The 16,127-nt window shown below is 42.9% G+C and overlaps 1 long non-coding RNA gene across 1 annotated transcript; it reads right to left on the bottom strand.

The window, feature by feature from the left end:
- Positions 1-5,158: 5,158 nt before the first annotated feature.
- LOC129151848 (uncharacterized) lies at positions 5,159-16,125 on the bottom strand. Its single transcript, XR_008558534.1, has 3 exons — positions 15,475-16,125; positions 6,556-6,851; positions 5,159-5,712 (listed from the first exon to the last, which is right to left on the bottom strand). It is a non-coding gene; the product is annotated as an uncharacterized LOC129151848 (long non-coding RNA).
- Between the last annotated feature and the right edge of the window lie 2 nt (positions 16,126-16,127).

Raw genomic sequence — 16,127 nt, 5'->3', positions numbered from 1 at the left:
CAGGGGGCCGCTTCACTGTCCCTCAGACCGTTGGAGGGCCGGACTATGAACAAATTCCTATGCACACTGCACATATCTTATGTTGAAGTAAAAAAGCAAAACGGCAAAAACACCCGCATGTGGCCCGCGGGCCGTAGTTTGAGGATGCCTGCGTATCCACTAAGCCAAACCAGCGAGGGCTTGAATTAATTATTACTATATGGTTGCTAAATGGTGGCTTTTAATTTTATTGTTTTTTCTACGTTTATTGACATTAACTTGTGAGAAACTGCTTTCTCTTCTCCTTGTTTGTTTATATCAATGTGGACTCATGCATTCCTATTTTATTCAATGGGTTATAATTTATTATTTTTTATTATTATTATTATTATTTGATGTTCAAATTATGCCAGATTTGGTTAGTGGCTGTGCCTTCAAGCTGGCTTCTGTGTCCTTCTGAAACGTTTTCATTATTCTCTGAGCACTTCTTTACTTTATGGCACAAAAAAGATGTTACAGATTCATCCAAGGAGTCCCTTTAGTGGTGAATGGTGTGTTTATTGCTAAAGACTGGCTCTCCTCCCAGGCTCCCTCAGTGGACAGAGCTCGGAATGAATATACATAGGATACACATACTTGCTCACTCACACACGCTATATAATTATGTTTACTTTACCTCTACCTACCTAACCATGAGTTCACACTGCTCCCTCCAGTTCCAACCCAATATCAGGGTTTATTCCAGTGTTCCTGTTTTCATATTTACAGCTCCTTTCTCTGACAGTTGAGAAACCTGGTTCCCATTAACTTCAATGTAGTAGCTTGTTTGCCCAGTGCCCTAGTCAATGGCCAATTTCTTGACCCACACAGGGCTGCCACCCTGCTCAGTTGGCCTCCTCACATGGGCACTGACCTCTGCCAGGCCCCTGCAATGCAGGGCTGTGCTTCATGGCTTCTGATTGGATTACTAAGGAAGGGAGAAAGAAAGGGAGGGGAGTCTGGGGAGACATTCTATTTGAAGCAGGAACCCTCCCCGATTTGATATTCCTCTCTGTGTGCTGACGCAAATTTAGAAAAGCACAAGAGGAGGAAGAAAGGATGTGAACTGCCCCTCCTCTAGGGGCTTACCAATCAAATCGTCAGGAGAGCTTCTTTCTGAAGGCGGAAAGTGAAAACCCAGCGTCTCATCACCTACTGCTCACTGTGCATATGTCTGGCCTTTGAACTCGTGCATCCTCACATAGCCAGGCATTTGGTCTCCACAGAAGAGAAGGTGAACAGTTTCCAGAGTCCCACATCCCACGTATTCACACAAACTGACATTTTATTTAGTTTTTTTTTGATTGATGGATTTTAGAGACTGAAGAAGGGAGAAAGAGAGAGAGAGAAATATTGATTTGTTGTTCCACTTATCCCTGCATTCATTGGTTGAATCTTTTTTAATTTTTTTAGTCTTGTATGTACCCTGACTGGAGATCGAACCTACTACCTTGTTATCAGGACAACACTCTAACCAGCTGAGCTACCCAGCTAGGGCTCAAACAGTCACTTTTCAAAAATTGTATCAAATGGTCATATTTGAGGTCTAGTCTGTGACCTCCCCTTTCCTGAGCTAGTGCCAACCCTGGAATATAGCTGATTAAAGACCAACTTTATTTAAAAATAGGTATAAAGTCTGATGAAGCAATTAAGCTGTTCTCCCAGGAGGAAATTCAAGCACATGTTCCCTTCCTTCCTTCCTCCCCACTGTTAGGGTCGCCGAAGGAGGAATGCACGAGGCCAAAAGGGATAAAGAATTATGAATTCTGGCTCGCACCCAGGGAGGGGGAGTTAGAGATTTTAAAGACTCCAGGTGGGTTTTTTTTTTTTTTTTCTGGGTGGAGAATTCTCTGGGCGGGTCCTGAGGGAAAAGATAATGGTCTTAGCAAGTGGAATGTGGTCCTCGCCAGTGCTAAGCAAAGGGAATGTCTGTTGTGAAGTGGTCTAAAGGTCAGTTACCAGGGGAGGGGGTGTCAATTCAATTATTTGATCAGACCTAACACCCACCTCTTTCTCCCTCTCTCTCTCTCTCTCTTCCGGGGGCCAGAGGCCCACAAGATGGGAAATTGTGATCAAACACACACACACACACACACACACACACAAATACTTTTATTTTTGAGTAGTATGATAATATATTTTACTTCTCTACATTTTAAATGAAGAACATAAGACTGGAGAACATAAAATAATACTTAAACATACAAACAACCCACTTCAGTTCTGCAGTTGGGCTGGCTTTGTATTTGGTTGGTTAAAATACATATTAGAGAGAGAGAGAGAGAGAGAGAGAGAGAGGAAATGGGTTTGCAGAAAAGTGATAAAGAGGTGAGAGAGCTCTCCTGGGATGTCACCTGGAAAACACAGTGTATTCAGAAAGGACAATAGGCCCACAGCACTGCGGGGTGCGGGGCTGGAAGGAGCTCAGCAGGAAGCGCTTCGTGCTCCCGCAGGGCTCTGGCCCTCCTGGGTCCTGGGAGCTAAAGGAAGTGAAAGCTGACCTCGGGATCCTTTTGACTGGCGCAAGAATTTCAGCGTCCCCTCTGCAAAGGATAACAGGTTTTCTGCTTTTATGATTGTGTATGCAACTTTTGAAACTTAAGGTTAAAACAATGGAGAACCAGAGAATTCCAGAGGTTTGGCTAGCATTTGAGGAGTGACGTGTGTTTCAGACATTCTCTTCCATGAACAAGCCGGTCAGGGGTGCAGTGTGGCAGCTCCCTTTGATCTGCAAGAGCAGCCTGACTCATCTTTGTTCTTGCAGAGATCAGGGCTGTCGGATGTCACAGTTCTGACAACTTAGTGTTTGTGGCCCTTTCCCCTTGTCAAATTAAATCCATATTTCGATTGCATTTTGTCCTAGTAGGATGGGATGCAGTGGAAAGGATAATGAAGCGGTTTGGTGAAAATGACGGAAAGGCATACATCGATTTTTTGCCCTCAGTGCAGCAGGGAAAAATCACTCATCCCTCCCAGCCTCTCCCAGCAACCAGAGCCCCAGAGACCAACCTACTCCTTACCTCCCAGGGAAATAGCTCACCCCCACTCAGTTTGCTTTGGAAACGGAAAAGCATTCTATCTGAAAAAGGGGGAGGATAGCAAATACAATATTTTAAAAAGAGAGCTAGAATTCAACTCACAAAACCCCTGTTACCAACTACAAAATGAAATTCGGCTTTGCAATGATCGTTGACAGTATTCTTCATGTCATCAGTGAAGTGAGGGTTATAATCCTGGCACTTCAGAAAGGAAGGGGGCTTTTATTCATTCATTTATTTAATGACTATTTGCTGAAGACCTACAAGGAACAAGGCGTTATGCTAAGTATTACCCCACCAACAAGTCCTCACTTCTGCATAGCTTGCTATTGTCACCATTTTCACTGCTACATCCCCTCCCCCACCAAATCTGGCCCAGGAAGCTGCAAGAACCTAACTGGTCTCTCAGTTTCGACCTTTTCTTCCACCTCCCCTCCTGCACCTCATGGTACATTCTCCACACCATAGCCAAAGAGATATTTCATAGCAAAGAAATTATATTTAAAATGTGTTAAGATAAGAGTACATGAGTCCCCGGCTTAAAACCCTCCCATGGCTTTGCAGTGGACTTTAGAAACTGGACTTTTTTTAATGGCCTACAGGGTCCTACACGATCTGATTCCTGACAACCGTGGGTCACTCTTTCCCCTGCAGGATACTCCAGCTACACTGGCACTTTTAATTTTGTTCCTTAACATGCTATGCTTGTTCCCTGCTCGGGCCCTTTGCACTTGCTAAGTCCTTATTTTGGAATGCCCTTCCCCCAGGCTTGCTCCTTCTTATCATTCAGGTCTCAAATCAAATGTCGCCTTCTCAGATAGGCTTCCCCAGGCTCACCCAGGTAATTTCTACTCCATCACCCTTTTTTCTGTTTTCTAAACGCATAGCATTTGCCATTACCTGAAGGTATTTGATTTGTTTGATTGTCGCTATTCGAAGTTCTCAGTGTGATGCTGAAACTGGACAACCAAGGGGTCCAGGCTGCCTGTCACTACCTGAGCCAATTAAACAAGACAGGGTTGAATCATGTATGAGCCTTTATTCCAATAATGCCGGCAGTATGGGAGAGCAGCAGGCCATTCACAAAAACCTGCTCAGCACACACACACACACACACACACACACACACACACACACACACACTCAGGGCACTTGTAGGAGGCAACCAATCGATGTGTCTCTCTCACATACATATTTCTCTCTGTGTGTCTCTCCCCCTCATCCACTCTCTATAAAAAAATCAATGGAAAAATATCCTCAAGTGAGGATTAACAACAACAACAAAGGAGCTGACATTTCTTACGGTTATGCACAGGTTTATTTCCAGGGAATCCTGCTGAAAGCCAACCTGAGCGATGAGAATACTTGCTAAGGGCTCTGCTGAAAAAGGGGGAGGAAAGGAAAGCTCACAGAGGAGCAGAAGGGTCAGCCTCCTCAGGGCCTGCCTTTATTTTTCAGGCAGGCAGGACCCCTAGGGAATCCGCACAGGCTGTAGCTAGGACACAGGTCCTAAGTGAGGAAAGGCTCCTCAGGGAACTTCAGTGAAGCCTAGCAGGAGGCTCCCTATCCCTGACTCTTGGGCCTACGACGTACCATAACCACGGCTTCTCTCCAAAAGAAGTCTCCATGGAAAATGGAAATACTCAAACAGGGCTGAACTACTTTTTAAAAAAAATATATTTTATTGATTTTTTACAGAGAGGAAGGGAGAAGGATAGAGAGTTAGAAACATCGATCAGCTGCCTCCTGCACACTCCCCACTGGGTATGTGTCCGCAACCAAGGTACATGACCTTGACCAGAATCGAACCTGGGACCCCTGAGTCCGCAGGCCAACGCTCCATCCACTGAGCCAAACCAGCTAGGGCTGAACTATTTTTTAAAAGATATGTTTTTATAGATTTTAGAGAGATATGAAAAGAGAGGAAGAGAGAGAAACACGGATCAACTGCCTTCTGCACACCTCCTACTAGTGATCAAGCCCGCCATCCAGGCATGTTCCCTGACCGGGAATTGAACCCAGGACCCTTTGGTGCGCGGGATGACTCTCCAAACAACTGAGCCACACCAGCCAGGACAACAAAACAGGTTTATTTGCCTTATCTCATCCAGTTCTCATGAGGGACCACTTTGCGAGCAGGTAATATTCTTTTCATTTCCCCCCAGATCTCATAGTTACAGGTGCTTGAAGTAAAACTTTTTAACACCCAGAATAAAACTCTTCCCTGATCGTTTCAGGGAATAAGAAAGGAAACACCAAAAAGAGGAGGCCTGGCAGAGGGGTTAATGAGCACAGGGCTCAGTCCCACCGGGAACCTCGGGGAGACGGTGTAGAACACGTTTCCGAGCTGTCCCCAGAGAAGCAAAGAGGCCGGGTGTGTATACACTCACCTCCTTCAGGCGCTGCGGGAGAGCTGAGTACATTAACACTCTGGCGATCACAGTTGGCCCCAAGAGTGGGCTAACTATGCACCTTGGGCTGGAGAAAGCCAGCAGGCACAGGGTTGCAAGTATTGGCAGGAAAAAGCCATCCGAGCGAGGAGAGAGAGGTCTGTGCCAAGGGAATAGGTGCAGGGCGCCAATGCACTTTGTTTCACTCCGATCTACGTGTGACCCGCATGAAGTCCATTTTGGCACTGACTCGTCAAGGTGGTAGCCTGTGGCAATAACTAAAAAGTTAATAGTGGAACCAGCCTCAATCCTGTTACTGACTACAATTCCCCTAGTTAGCATCTCCCTCTTCCACCACTCATTCTGGATCCTCCTCCTCCTCAGCCAACCTTTTTTCTGGTCTTGGTTGCTCACCTCCATCTTTGAGGAGCATCAGGCCTGCACCCTCGAGGTTACTGAGCCCTCACGTGAGAACCAAGTGGTCCAATCCAGTGGATCCTCCAATAGGGAGCCATGCTGGTGTTTTGAGTCACTTGGTATCACTGTCAACTCAGAGGTCTAAAAAAAATATGGGGCCCTAACCGGTTTGGCTCAGTGGATAGAGCGTCGGCCTTCGGACTGAAGGGTCCCAGGTTCAATTCCAATTAAGGGCATGTACCTTGGTTGCGGGCACATCCCAGTAGGGGGTGTGCAGGAGGCAGCTGATCGATGTTTCTCTTTCATCGATGTTTCTAACTCTCTATCCCTCTCTCTTCCTCTCTGTAAAAATCAATAAAATATATTTAAAAAAATATGGGTAGTCCCTTTCCCCCAGTGTTGTTATTCCAGTAAATGGCCATAAATCCTTTTGTGGAAGGATTAAGAGAGTCACTACTGTCTATACTTACTGCAGCATTTTAGGGCCATTCCTCAGTAGTCAGCATCTTCTTCAACTGATGGGCCCTAGATGTGAGAACTGGCTCGGGTCTGGAAACTGGGTGAGGGACTGTGATTTTCCATCACCGTGGCTGACCTCAGCTTTCTACTCACTTGTATTAGTTGCATATTTGCTGCATAACAAATTACCACAAACTTAGCAGCTTAAAACAAAATCTATTTTATTATCTTACATTTTTCGTGGGTCAGAAGTTCAGGCATATCTTAGCTGGATCTCCCACGTGAGGTTTCACAAGGTTGTATTCGAGGTGTCGGATGGGCTGTGTTTCTTTCTGGAACCCCTTTCTGGGTGGAGCGCCTTTCTAGAGTTTGGAGTCCTCTTCCAGGTTGACACGGTTATTGGTCAAATTCAGCTCCTTGCAGTTGTGGGACAAAGGGACATGATCTTCCCTCTTATAGGCAGTTTACTTTTAGCACTTTGCTTCTTCAAGTCTTCAAGGCTAGCAGGGGGATCTTCCAGTTCAATCGACTAAAACAGAGGGGTTTTATTTGTTTTGTTGTTGTTTTTTTATTTTTTATTTATTTTTATTTGTATTTTTTATTGATTTTTTACAGAGAGGAAGGGAGAGGGATAGAGAGCTAGAAACATCGATGAGAGAGAATCATCGACCAGCTGCCTCCTGCACACCCCCTACCAGGGATGCGCCCGCAGCCAATGTACATGCCCTTGACCGGAATCGAACCTGGGCCCTTTCAGTCCGCAGACCGACGCTCTATCCATTGAGCCAAACCGGTTTCGGCTGTTGTTGTTTTTTTTTAAAAATATGTTTTTATTTGTTTGTTTATTTTTTTAGTGAAAGCAGTTGTATTACAGAAAGGCTTCCTGCTGCAGGGAGGGGACCCAAGCCCTGCCTTTATTGATTTTTACTTATTTACTTATTTTTAAATGTATTTTTATCGATTTCAGAGAGGAAGGGAGAGGGAGAGAGAGAGAGAGAGAGAAACATCACTGATGAGAGGGAATTATTGACCAGCTGCCTCCTGTGCACCCCTCACTGGGGATTGAGCCCACAACCCAGGGAATGTGTCCTTGACTGGAATTGAACCTGGGACCCTTCAGTCTTCAGGCCAACATTCTATCCACTGAGTGAAACCAGCTAGGGCTGTTTTTTATTGATTTTTAGAGAGAGAGGAAGGGAGAAGGATAGAGAGATAGAAACATCGATGAGGGAGAAACACATCGATCAGCTGCCTCCTACATACTTCCCACTTGGGATCAACCAGGGCATGTGCCCTGGCCAGGAATCAAACAGGCAACTTCTTGGTTCCTGGGTTGACGCTCAATCGCTGAGCCCCACTGACTAGGCAAGATGGACTTTTTCAAATGACATAACCTAATTAAGGAAGTGACTATCCCATCGCCTTTGCCAAAATCTACAGGCAAGAATCTAGGCATGGGTTTTCAAGGAGAGAGAATTATAGAAGAGGGTGACTCATGGAGGAAGGGGGCTCACTCTAGAGTGTGTCTGTGTGTCTGTCACATTCACGCTTGATCTTGTTTTGAGGATATACTTTAAGCAAATTATATTGTCTACCTATCCGTCTTGTTCATAGGAGCACCATGGTCTATAGCCATTGCCCCTCGAATCGGGATGATCTCATGACTTGCTTTGACCAATAAGAATGGAAAAAGTGATATTGTGCCAGCTTCAAAGTCTAGGCCTTGAGACTCCTTGCAGCTCCTGCCTTTGGCCTCTTGATGTGCTAATATCTCCGCTGGGAGGGAAGCTGGTCTAGCCCAGTAAATGAAAGAAGGCCAGTGTGGAAGAATACCAAAGTCCCAAGCCAGCAGTCAAGGTCAACTGCGAGAAATGTTAAGTCATGCCAGCTTGGAGCTTTCGGTCCAGCTAACTCTGCAGTGAATACAGCTATGCGAGTGAGCACAGAAGAGGAACCACCCAGCCTACCCACAGAATCGTGAGAAATAACAAATCAGTGTTGTCTCAAGCCACTGGTTTGGGGGTAGTTTGTGACACAGCAATAAGTAACTGAAATATGTATTTCTACACCAACGCCAGTCAGTCATTGTTCCACGGTTGTTCCTTCAGGCATTAAGACCCTGGCTTTGTTTGGTCTGCCCTGCTCGTGAGTCAAGCCGGCTCCAGGGATCAGGGAAGACTCTCGGGCAGAGAGTCCCAGATGCTTGCAGGAAGGAGCCGTCAGCGTCTACAGCAACACCGGGTGCTGAGCGGATGTGTCGGAAACCAGCCACGTTTGCTACAACCTCAGAACCTCTTTTCCTCCAACTGGTAAACATACCATATGTGGAATGGGGGTGGGAGGTGGAGAAGAGGAGGTTTCTTTGAGGAACCAAGGGCATTGGAGTGGACGGTGCCTCTGGGAGGCACCACCACCTGGGAAAACTTTGCAGAACATGGAGTTGGGACTCTCAAAGACTGAGATGGGGGGGCCTACCTCATTATTGTCATCTTCTCCGACTGTATAAAAGCTGGAGTCCGCACGGCCTGCCGTCAGACTGCATGCATAGAATCTTACGTTGGTCTCTGCCTCCTCGCAGGTGAGCTCACTTACTATTCCTGCTGGATTTCTCTTTAGCCTCCTATCAAATCTGTTGTCATTCTCACCTCTCAGCACCTACCTGTCTCCCAGCCACTGCTCCTGAGGTCCTCACCAACTCCAGATCCTGTCCTGTTCAAATTTAGTTCATTCAGCGTTTCTGCTATATCCCATATCAGTTATTAGTGTTTTTCCCATATCAGGACTTTTCAACCTTAAGAAGTCTGAAAAAAGGGATTTGTGAAAAAGGATCTCATCGGACCTCGGCAGGGTAGCCCAGTTGGATAGAGTGTTGGCCCCATACGCCAAGGTTGTGGGTTTGATCCCAGGTCAGGGCACATACCAGAATCAACCAATGAATGCATAAATAAGTGGAACAACAAATCAATATTTCTCTCTCAAGTCAATAAGTAAAACTAAAAGGGATGGAACCATAAAAAGGAATCTCATGGGTCAGATGAAATTACAGGAAATCTCAGGTGTGATTATCTCCATTCTAGCATTGTAGGGAGATTATATTTAAAGTTGCAATAGATGTGATATCGTAGGCTGCAGAGTTGTTCCCAGGTAACAAATGTTGGTAATTAACATTTCAAAATAGGAAAATCTTTCTTTTGTCTGAACACTCAGAAAGATAAAGTGAAGCAAATTTTGTGTGTATACCAAGATGAGCTGTGTTCCTGTATTTGGAATACAAGGAAGTGGTTCTACAAGGGACTAACCAAAGAAATTTACTTCCAGTTTATTAAGACCACAAGAGCACCCTAACCGGTTTGTCTCAGTGGATAGAGCTTCGGCCTTTGGACTGAAGTGTCCCAGGTTCGATTCCGGTCAAGGGCACATGCCCAGGTTGTGGGCTCAATCCACAGTAGGGGGCGTGCAGGAGGCAGCCGATCAATGATTCTCTCTCATTGATGTTTCTATCTCTCTCTCCCTCTTCCTTCCTCTCTGAGATAAATTAAAAAAAAAAAAAAGAAAACAAGAAAACCGCAGGAGCAAATATCACAGCATTTTGTATTACACATGCAAAAACATTCAGGTTTAAAATATCCAGATACAAAAGAAAAACTAAGTTTAGAAGAAAACCTTAGTCTTAAACCAAAGATCAGAATTTATGGTGTATTATTTACTTCTTCTATGGACGGCAAATGGTGGCAAAAATAAATGAGGGTTTTTTTTGTACTTCTTACGATAGTGATTTAACTTTGTCTACCATCTATCAAAAGCTGCCATCCATTTTATCTAATCCTCAGAACAACATCCACTATGCCAATTAGTTCTAGTTTAAATTCATGACCACACATTTCAAAAGGAGTCTCTCAACGCTGCCAAGCAACCTACTGCACTTCCTTAGTATGTCCTCTCCCCATTTTCCAAAACAATTATTTCACACATCCTCTGCTCTCCTCAAATCTCCCACATCCTCCTCCACTTCCTCAGTCCTGCCCACCTCTTCCTAGATCCCTCTCCACCTCACTCCATTCTAGGTCTTCTTTATATTTCATGAACATACCAAACTCTTTCCTCAACGTTAGGGCCTTTGAAATGCCCCTTCCCTCTAATTGGAATGCTCCACACCCTGATCTTCTCTAGGCTAGTTGCTTCTTGCTTTTCTTGTCTTCTGTTTCAGCTCAAATTCTCAGAGTGGCTTTCCTTGTAATCTAAAGATGCTCCCAACTCAGTCACTCTCTTGCACAACTACTTGTTTTATTGTCTTTCAAGCATTTATCAATATCTAATATTGTCTATTTATTTCTCTCCTGTCTCCCACTTGAATAAAGCTCCATGACAGCATGACCTTACCTACTTTACCTACCTGGTTTACTTCTGTATCCTCAACACCCAAATCTGAGCCTTGGGTGTTGAGAATAGGTTAACCTGGCGGTACGAGGGCAAAACGGCTGTTAAGGATTGTATCACTCCATAGTCCTAACAAGCCTGTCACATGATAGGCTCAAAATGAATGTTCATTGAGTACATATTCTCAATTTTTGGCAGATAAGGAAACTGAAGATTAGACAATCTAAAGAAATTGCTTCAGTTTATCCAAGTAGTAAGTAACAAAGTTGGGACGTGAACCGAAATCCTTTTACATCCAGGCTGTGTCCCCATCTATGTAAAATATCTCTTGCCAGGATGAACATTTTATAAAGTGTTTGGCTTCTGAGGACTATTGTGAATGTGGACAGCATTTAAGACAACTTCAGAATGAATAGTCAAATTCCTCAGGCAGAAAACCAAGGAGATGCTGAGGACATCTGGCTGGACAAAGCCCGTGGTAACCAAGGAGCAGCATGGCCTAGCTATTCCCAGCTTGCTCCTGGCTGGCCTCCAATTCCGCCGCCTTCCTTCCTGCTTCCTACATCTCTGAGTCTCTGACCACCTGCAGTCCAGGCCTGTTGAAGTCGGCTCTGCTTTTCCCTACATGGCCATGAAGTGAACTAGTTCATGCCTGTCAATAGTATCCAGATTCATGCCTTAGAGAACATGGAATAGGGCATTTTCCAAGGGGGTCCATTAATTCTAAATCAGCCTTTATACATCAGCCTTAATTCTCAGGAAGTTGCCTTTTCATTTCTCTGCAGAAAATGAGAACCTTGTGTTGACACTTCATTGATTCTCAGAAGCAAAAGGAGAGAAAATGGGGTCTCTGGCTGTTGCCTTTAAATAGCATTTAGGAAAATCTTCACATATAGGCGAGAGTCTCAAGAGATACTGAATTTAAGAGATCCTTTGTTGGATTTTCTTCAGAAACCAAGATCTAAACAGGTTATAAAATTATCATTTATTGAATGTTAATGTATACCTGTCATTATTCTAAGCTCTGTATTTATTTGATCTTTATAAAAAAGTTATGAAATAGATACTATCAATATCACACCCATTTTCCACATGAGAAAACTGAGGCCAAGAAAGATTTTTAAAAAATTTGTCTGAAGTCACATGCTTATGTGGTGAAACCAGGATTTCATCTTCACCACCTGTTTTGTGTTTGCTTGTTTGTTTTTGCTATGAATTCCTTTGGCAGTTTGTTGAAGCCTATTGACGCCTTCTCAGAATCTCTTTCAATGTGTAAAGTACATAAGATTACAAAGACATTTATATTGACATACAGTGATCAGCTTATTAGAAAAACAACTTTGTGATATGACAATATATGTGCTTCATTTAAAAAAAGGTTTTTATTGATTTTTAGAGAGAGAGGAAGGGAGAGAGAGGTGGAAACATCGATGAGAGAGAAACATCAATTGGCTGTCTCCTGCATGCCCCCTACTGGGGATCAAGCCTGTAACTGGGCATGTGCCCTGACTGGGAACCAAACCAGCGACCTCTTGGTTCATGGATTGATGCTCAACCACTGAGCCACACTGGCCGGGTGTGCTTCATTTTCAATGCATTACGTGACACGATCTAGTGGCAGGTCTAAAATACTGAAATTGTGATAACTGTAATACAATATAAAAATATCTGTGATTTCTGTTAGTGACAAAGTCATAGGTGACAAATCAGTTTAAAATTAGTGAAAATAAAAACATAATTTTGTCTCAGCTACTGTCCAAGTACATTCCCCTGGGCTCCAGGTTGGGAACCCTGATGTAGAACCTGAGAACATAATTCTCCCTGCAGTGCAGCCAAGCCCTCCTAACTGGCCTCCCTACTCCTAATGTCACTTATTCTCCCTGCCCCACCACGCTCCTCACTGGCTGTCTTTACAAACCATGACCTAGAAGGCTCCTGCTTGGAGCGTTGCTGGACACTCTCTCTAGCCCTTATCCCCATAGGGTTTATTACCTCTCCTCTAGGTCACTTTGGGATCTTGCATACATATTTATGGTTACATAGTATTGAACTTGTTTACAGGTCTTTCTTACTTTAATATGAGCTATTGGGGCCCTGGCCAGGTAGCTCAGTTAGTAGTTCGAGTGTCATCCTGATATGCTAAGTTTGTGGATTCCATACCTGGTCAGGGCACATACAAGAAGCAACCAATGAATGCATGAATAAGTGGCACAACAAACCAATGTCTCTCCCTTTGTAAAAAAAAAAATAATAATAAAAAATAAATAAATAAAGAGCTATTTTGGAGTAGGGACTGTGTCTTGTTTATTCATTCATTCATTCATTCATCTATTTATTCATTCAATAAAAATGTACTGAGCACTTTCTCTTTCAAGGTGCTATCCTGGGCACGGCACATATAATAATGAACATGACAGATATAATCGCTGTCCTCATTGCTTTGTAGTCTTGCATTCCTTCCTGGTCCTCAGTATTTGGTTCATGGCTGAAAGCTAAAAACTAATTTATTTAATTAAACTCATTTATTTAATTTAATTAAGTTAATGGCAATGAATTCTTATTACCACATGCATTATGTACCTAGTCTAGGCCCAAACTAAAACATAACACAGAAATATAAAGAGTACTTGAGTATCTTTTTACCATATGGACAGAAGTTCCTTAAAAAAATTTTTTTTCTTTCTCCAATCTAAAGATATAGAGTAGCTGAATGAATTAAAAAAACATATGCTACCTACAAGAGACTCACTTCAGCTTTAAGGGCCCACATAGACTGAAAGTGAAGGGATGGAAAAAGATATGCCATGCAAACGGAAACCAAAAGAAAGCAGGTGTCCCTGTACTTATATCACACAAAGTAGACTTTAAGCCAAAGACTGTAACAAGAGACAAAGAAAGTCATTCTATAATGATAAAGGGATCGATTCATTGAGAATATAACATTTGTAAATATTTATTCACTCAATATAGGAGCACCTAAATATACGAAGCAAATATTAATAGATGTAAAGGGAGAAATAGACAGCAACACACAATAGGGGGCTTCAATATCCCACTTTCAGCAATGGATAGATCACCCAGACAGAAACTCAATAAAGAAACATTGGAGCCCTAGCTGGTTTGGCTCAGTGGATAGAGCATCAGCCTGCAGATTCAAGGGTCCCGGGTTCGATTCCAGTCAAGGGCATGTACCTTGGTTGCGGGCACATATCCAGTGGGGAGTGTGCAGGAGGCAGCTGATGGATGTTTCTCTCTCATTGATGTTTCTAACCTTCTATCCCTCTCCCTTCCTCTCTGTAAAAAAAAAATAAATAAAATAAAATAAAAAGAAACATTGGACTTAAATAACATGTTAGACCAGATGGACTTAACAGACATTTACAGAACATTTCATCCAACAGCATCAGAACACACATCCTTCTCAAGCACACATGGAGCATTCTCCAGGATATATCATATGTTAGGCCACAAAACAAGTGTTAATAAATTCAAGAATTTTGCAATACTATCAAGCATCTATTTTTCAAGTTAAATCTTTATGTGTTGAAAGTATTACATATGTCTCCCTTCCTCCCCCCCCGCCATTGACCCCTTATCTATCAAGCATCTTTTTTAGTCACAATGATATGAAAGTAGAAATTGATTATAAGAAGAAAACTGGACAATTTACAAATATGCAGAGATTAAACAACATGCTCTGAACAACCAATGGGTCAAAGAAATCAATGAGAAATCAAAATATATCTTGAGAGAAATGAGAATAGAAATACAACAAGCAAGCAGTTCTAAGAGTGGGATGAAGCAAGCAGTTCTAAGAGAGAAGTTTATAGTAATAAAATCCTACCTTAAGAAAATTAAAAAAAACCGCTCTCAAATAGACAACCCAACTTTATACCACAGGAACTAGAAAAGGAAGAATAAACTGAGTTCACAGTTGATAGATGAAAGAAAATAACAAAGATCAGAGTAGATGCTTTTAAAAATATTTTTTTTCATTGATTTTTAGAGAGAGAGGAAAGGAGATGGAGAGACAGAGAGAAAAACTGAGAGTGAAACATACATAGGAATTGAACCGGCAACCCTTCAGTGCATGGGACAATGCCCAGCCAACGGAACCACACTGGCCAGTTGCTATTTTTAAGAGTACAATTCAGTGACATTAAGTACATTCATAGTGGAACTTTTTCATTATCCCAAACTGAAACCCTGTACCTATTAAATAGTGACTCCCCATCCTCCTCTACCCCAGCCTCTGATAGGACTTGTTAATTTTTATTACAAGTATGTTTAATCAGGATTCTTAAATAACTTTTTATTAGTTAATTATATTTTAATTTAGATTTCACTGATACTCATGAAGTAGATACTGTTTTTAAGTGTTTATTACCTAATGAATTTCCTCTTTTGTGAACTGTCCATATTTGTCCATCTTACTTCTGGGGTATAGTGTGATGTTTTAGCAGGGGTACTGTAGTGTGTTTTTCCCCATGGGATAAAAACACTTTAATCAAATTAATTTTAGATAGCTTCCATGCAGCAGCAGAGAAAACCTAGGAAGAACAGGAGGATTCTACTTTTCCCTTCTTTTAAAAAAAACTATTAGTAAGCTATCACTAATAATCATTAATAGTTCTTATTAAAAAAGAAACAAAATCTTCTTTACATAATCCCCAAATGAACAGTTAACACATACAAAATATTGTCCATAATTTTAGGGAGTCCGTGAACTTCTGAAACCCTACATGGACTCCAAGTATTGCTCTCACCTGTCTTACCTCCCAAGAAGCAGCCCCACACTCAGGTCTGTTTTAGAATACGGTAACTTCAGTAAACTGGAAGCTGCTTCTTGAAGCAGGTGGCCTTAGGAGATCAGTAGGCGTCATTACACATTCTTTTTACTTTGCAGAGAATAAAGATGTGGATAACTCGACCGAAGATGCCACATTCCTGATCGTTTAGGAGGCTGTTATGGACAATGCAAATAATGGTTTCTGACCACAGACATGGCTGAATCATTCAGCAAATATTTCCTGGGCGCCCGATATGATATATTACAGGCACTGAGCCGGAGCCGAGCTCACCCAGTGTGACAGGCATTCGGGGGAGATGGAAAGGGCTCTGGGCTAGCAATCTGATTTTTGTTTTCTCTCCAATCCTAGACTTGTGAGCTTGGTACATCACACCATTTCAAACTGCTTCGTGCATTCAGTGGAGGAGAACTGTTCCAAGTCTTCAAAAAGATAACTTTTGTAAAGATAAACATGGACACATGAAAAAAAAACCGCAAGTACGAGGCTTACTGACGGTGATCGTTGGGAGGCTCGCCCCCAGAGGGAAGAGACTGTGTACTCCAAGTCTGGACAGCCCAGGCGGCGCCCAGCACAGGGTGGCAATCCGTTTCCAGGAGCCTTCCGGGACGGATCCAGTT

Source organism: Eptesicus fuscus, chromosome 16 (genome assembly GCF_027574615.1).
Source record: "Eptesicus fuscus isolate TK198812 chromosome 16, DD_ASM_mEF_20220401, whole genome shotgun sequence".
Taxonomy (NCBI): domain Eukaryota; kingdom Metazoa; phylum Chordata; class Mammalia; order Chiroptera; family Vespertilionidae; genus Eptesicus; species Eptesicus fuscus.
The sequence above is the reverse complement of the archived record's forward strand: the minus strand, read 5'-3'. Positions and strand labels throughout refer to the sequence as shown.